Source organism: Mesoplodon mirus (assembly GCF_964341445.2).
Source record: "Mesoplodon mirus genome assembly, chromosome: X".
Lineage (NCBI taxonomy): Eukaryota > Metazoa > Chordata > Mammalia > Artiodactyla > Ziphiidae > Mesoplodon > Mesoplodon mirus.
The window spans coordinates 9956599-9962905 of record NC_138981.1 but is presented as its reverse complement, the minus strand read 5'-3'; positions in this window follow the sequence as shown (position 1 = coordinate 9962905).

Genomic DNA, 6307 nt, shown 5'->3' with positions numbered 1-6307 from the left:
TGGAGTTGGGTATAAATGCTATCTCCCACTGAAAGGAACCAGGGCCCTTGGAGATCTAGCAGGTCCAAGGTCTGGGGCAGGGGATGGACAACATGATCCAAGACATCCTGCGTCAGCTCGTTCCAAGACAGGGAGGACTATGTCTGCAGGACCAGGGAGCTGGCTTAACGTGGCTACTTCTCATCAAAGGTGGGACAGCGCGAACAGCAAAATTCATGGACTGATAATGGCCTGAAATGTACAAAATATCTAAAAAACAACAAGTTCATAACAATAGGCAATAAAATGAAAACCAGAAGCCAACCTCACGTGGACCCAATGAAGATGAATATTAAACTAATTCCTTTCCATGAAAATTGGTCACTGAAGAGTTCACTTTCTTGAGAGGCAAGGTGAAGGTGGAATTAGCCGATTTCCCGGCTAATTACATATAATCTGAGGCTGCCCAGGGGAATTTCCTTTTCATGTGGGTTGGATCAGTCACTTGGGTTGGAAATTAGATCAAAGATAAAGACTCTGGTGCCCTCAGTGAATCTAAGAGAGCTGGATACGGCATACATAATTCAAGCAGAGGAGTGCAGCAAGTTAAGCGGCACAGGAATTCCAACCAGGGCAAAGATGGAAGCGTGAGGAAGTTAACTGAGCTTCATTTTAGTGTGAGCCAAACAGAAAAGTGAAGGGTCTAAAGTAAGGACCAAAAAAGCAACTTGCTGCAAACCCTTTCTAGAATAAGGTAGCCACTGGGAGAAGGAATAATAATGTCACATGTGCATGTAACACTTAACTACACTGCAGGCCTTCACATCAACCCTATGAGGTTGGTCTCATGACTCTCATTGCCATTTCACAGGTAAAGAAACTGGGAAACAGAGCAGTTAGGTAACTTGCTCAAAGTCACACAGCTATGTAGTGGAGCCAGGCAGCTTTTACGACTGCACCCCCTGCCTCTTACATCATTCCACCATGTAAGTGGGAGCAACTGAAGAAGGCTTTCCATTTTAGATCAATGTGATATATAAAAAGGGTACTTCTTCCTTATAATAGTTCTCACTTCTAAAATATCACAGTAACACAATCTTGATAAAGATTATCCCTCCCACCCAACGTTTCTTGGGATGTTGATGGAATGCCTCGGCCTCTCTTGTCTTCTTTGATCTTTCTACAAGCTCCCTTTGCCAACATCCAGGCCCATGATCTGGTAAATCCTGATGATCTACATGCTCATATCTCCAGCTCAGACCTCTCTCCTGAGGGCTAGGCTTGAACATCCAACTCTATAATGGGTGGGGAAACCAAGGCCAAATTGTGTTCACAGCCTGTTTCATTAAGAAAGCTTTACACACTCACATGCAGATGAAAATTTTCATTGACATGTTGTCTATGGCTGCTCTGTACCACAGGACAGAGTTGAGGAGTTGTGGCAGAGATCATGTGGCTTTAAGGCCTAAATATTTACTATTTGGCCCTTTACAGAAAAAAATGGGCCTCTTCAATGAGAAGCCTTCTTGTCCCCCCACTCCAGCCTGCCCAGCTTTATTGAGGTATGATTGGCATATAACTTGTGTAAGCTTAGAGTGTACGATGTGTTGATTTGATACACTTATATATTACAAAATGATCACCACCATAGTGTCGGCTAACACCTTCAGCACATAATTACGATTTCCTTCTCGTGGTGAGAACAACTAACATCCACTTTCTTAGCAATTTTCAAAAATATAATACAGTATTATTAGCTATAATCACCATGTTGCACATTAGATGCCCAGAGCTTATTAATCTTACAGCTGAAAGCATGTTCCTGTGGCCAATATCTTCCCCTTTCCCCCACCCCTTGATTCTGATCTTCCCATTACTTTTCATGTACCGAGGCTGTTAGTTCTGTTTGCAAAGTCTCAGCTTCAAGTCTGTTCATTTCTGTCCATCTCCATGGCCACCAGTCAGCCCCGGCCTTGGCCTCCTGCATGATATTTGGTCCCAAGATCTTTGCCTCTCCAGTCCCTTTCCACACAACAATCAGAATGATTTTTTTTAAAAAATCAAAGCTAATTATATCACGTCACTCTCCTGCTTAAAACCTGTCAATGGCTTCTCATTGTGCTTGGAATTTGGCCCTGCTTAACCCTCCAACTTCATGTGCCCCCACTGAACTTCAGCTTCTCTTGTCTCCTTCCTACAACACAAACAGCTCTCCTGGCCACAGGACCTTTGCATATGTGCCTTCCTCTCTCAGGAAGCTCTTTCCACTGATTCCTCCATCACAGGCTTGGCTCCTTTGATCTCCTGGCCTCAGTTTATAAATGTCACTTCTTTAATCTCCCCACAAACCACAATTCTCTTTCCTCTCCACTTTTTCTTTACCTCCTTGCTCCTTGTGTTGGCTGCCTTCATAGCATTTACCTTAATCTGTAATTATCATCTTGCTGCTTTTAGCTGCATATTACCTATGACTAGATTGTAAGTAACACAGTCAGGGATTGGGTCAGTCTTGGTCACAGATTTATCTTCAGAGTCTAGCACAGGGGTTGGCCAGATGGTAAATATTCTCAGCTTTATGACCATAGGGTCTCTGTTACAACTACTCAAGTCTGCAGCTGTAGCACAAAAGCAGCCACACATGTAAATAAATGCACGTGGCTGTGTTTCAATAAAACTTCACTTATAGACACTGCAATTTAACTTTTGTGGGTCACGAAATATTATTTTTCCCCCTCCATACTTAAAAATGTAAAAACCATTCTTAGCTCAAAGGCTGTACAGGAACGGGGGGCAGGTTAGATTTGGCCCCCAGGCTATAAGGAGTTTGACAATCCTTCATCGAGCACATTGCTTGGCAGATTCTCATCATTTTTGTTTTTCTTTTTTGGGGGAGTAAAGAAGACAGGCAGGGAAGAACTTAAAAATCAGGAATATTCTCCAACCAATACTCCTTAAATTTGCGTGTGGAGAGAGCAAACACATGGTTAAATGAAAATGTGATTATTTTGCAATTGACATGATCAACATAGACAGCAACCAAAAGTCCCTTCATCATTTGGCATCTTCCTAAAGATCCACTTCTCTTTATGCTGTGCAGACAGAGCCACTCTCATAAACACTCCAGAGATAAAACAGGAATTAGTATCAAGTGACCCCTAGAAACTTCTTAGACCCATGAGGAATAACTCCACAAAACATGTTTCTCTGGACACACACAAACACACCCTTAATCCTTCCAGTTCTATCATTGACTTTTTGTCCCTCTGGATTCTGAATTGCCCCAACCTTTTCTTCTCTTTCCCCAGAATACTGAGACACTTTTCCTTGGAGGAATTGGTAGTGAATGCAGAATTAGCACCCAGTTTAATGGCGCATCTGCTATTAGCTGTGGTTGTTTTACTCCTGGCCTCGTTCCGTAGACCACCCTCCTCTTTTCCTGCTATCATTCACGCCCTTAGGGCTGTGATGTAACACGATGTCCCTTTATGCTCCCATATTACAGACCTCTTGTTCCTCAGGCTCAGAGGGGTCATTTAAAAATATACAAACTGTTGGGCTTCCCTGGTGGCGCAGTGGTTGAGAGTCCGCCTGCCGATGCAGGGGACATGGGTTCGTGCCCCAGTCCGGGAAGATCCCACATGCCGCGGAGCGGCTAAGCCCGTGAGCCATGGCCGCTGAGCCTGCACGTCCGGAGCCTGTGCTTCGCAACGGGAGAGGCCACAACAGTGAGAGGCCCGCGTACCGCAAAAAAATATATATATATATACAAACTGTTTACGCCACCTAATTAATTTAGCAAAGGTACTGGGGAAATGTTGAAGACAGTGTTTTCTTTGTATTTATTTTAAAAGTGTTTATTTTTGAAAAGAGTGTTTATTTTTTAAAACAGATAAAATGAATACCTTTGGAAACCTTTTTCTCCAAAATAAAATTCTAAAGTATGTCAACGAGTTCAGCGTGTACTTTCTGAAGGTTTATCATATATAAGAATCTGATTTACAAGCACAGCTTTTTAACAAAAAAAATGTTCATTTCCCTGAATGCCAACGTATGATAACAACTACCTACCTATCAGTTCTCAGAAGCGTGATATGATTTCCCTGATCTTTTAAAAGAGGAATAATGTGACCTTATTCAGGCTCGAAAAAGCTTCAGCTCAAGTGTCTTTGGGGAAAAAGCCACTCTTAGTCAATTATTAAACTCCATTGGCACTCCTTCAAGGTTACACCATCATAGCAAGAGAAAGGCTGCAGCAAGCCACGATCAGGAATTTTAGTTCCAACACACTCCTCTGGAATATTTAGACCCTTAAATTGCAGGTGCTTTAAATTAAGTCAATAAAATACATTTAATAAACACCCATCTGGTGTGAAACACAAAGCATCAAGTATAAATCCTATCAGTTTAATATAGAAAAAGTAAGGCAGCCAAGGTTAGTGGTGGGCAAGGATTTGAACTCCCTGTGTATAAGTTTGATTTTTTTTTTTTAAACATTGAAACACGGAAGATAATTGCTCACTCTTCGATATTGGATATGGTGAGATATCCTTTGGGAACCAGTGGGATGCTAAATATCTGATGACGGGCCACTGGTGAAATGAATGTATTTTACGACTGCAACGGGAATAAAATTAATATAAAAATCATACGTAAATAAAATTATAAGTATGTTCCCTTTTAGTCTCTAAATAAACTAAGCTGTATCATCCAAGACTGCTTACCAAGTAATCTAAGGGGTACCATATTGCTTCTTAATATTCTAATACTTTCCAAATCATTCCTGATTTTTAGAAATTGTCCACATGATCTTTTGTTTGATGCAGCCGTGACCACCTAAACGATGCCCCTGTCTGAGCTGTGATTTGACACAAGGAACCACATCTAACTCATCCAATGATGTCCCCCTTATATGGATGTCACTAGGGCCCCAATGGCAGCTCTTGGATTTGTTGCAGCCTAGGGGCCAACAGGCTAGGTACTCCAGATCTCAGCTGGCTCAGCCTGTGGGTACCAGAGCTTTCTACATGGCGTGGACCATGAGAACTATGGTTCTTCAGACACGGGGCCACCAACGCCCCCTGCTCCAGCCTGCTGGGCACCGTACACTGGCACTGCCCCACCCCAACCTGCCTTCAAAGCTGCCAGAGAGCCGTACTGTCTGGTGATTTCATATCTAACCAGCAGAGAATGTATGTTAATACAACCATATTATTCTCAGTGCTTAATTCACTTTGAACTTTTGATGAACCAATAGCAAATTAATAACAACATTTTCCAGCCACTTTTTCTAGCTGGGATAGTAACATATTTAATATCTCTATTAATTTACCAAGTCATGCAGCCTCCCCAGTGATTGCTTATCATGACATTCAATGACATGGCAAAACCTGGTACTAAGTTTATATTAGAATGCACGTTACTAATTATTCGTACTAGTCATAGCAGCTGCTATCTTGCTGTTTACCAATTAGTAGAGAAATACGACAATTTCAGGTTGAAACATGAAATGACTGATACTGAACCATTTATGACCTACAAACACAGCTATTTCACGTGATTCCACCTGGTAGTTCTAACAACTTGAATGCCAGTACTGTAGAATACACTCCCCGATAAATATGCTTTTCTCTTGGCCAGTGGTTCTCAATCAGGGACACATTTGCCCCCTAGGGGGCATGTGACAGTGTCTGGAGACATTTCTGTTTGTCTCATTTTGGGGGCTAATGCTGGCATCTAGTGAGTAGAGACCAGGGACACAGCTAAACATCTTACAATGCACAAGACAGCCCACCACAAAGAAGTATCCAGACCAAAATGCCGAGATCGCTGAGGCTGAGAAATCCTGATCGAGGAAGATTTATAGGCTAGACGACCATGTACGTGTGTGTAGCTGTGCCTTACAGCTATAGCTGTTTCCTTTCTTCTGGCCCTTTATTTGTGCTTAATCTTTACTAGTACACACCTTCTGTTTGATTAACTTGGTGAAGAAAAATCCATTGAAAATCAGAAGCTAGGAAACTGGTAGACCAGAGATGAATACAGAAGCCTTCCTGTGATTATAAAACAATATCTTAAGAGAAATTAAATGAGTGATGCCACTGTCTGCTGTGCCGACACGGAATTCAGGTCTATATCAGCATGCTCTCATTTTCTTCCAAACTTGTCACCTACAAGCTGCCCTAACAGACCCTCTGATCTACTGACATTGGTTTGCCCAATTGTCTTAAGATATCAGGTTCTTTCTGGAATTTTTGCTTTCACCCTCCCCACACCTGAACTCAGTTGTATATTAGACCTTATTTCTCACTTGCGCCACTTACTACAGTAA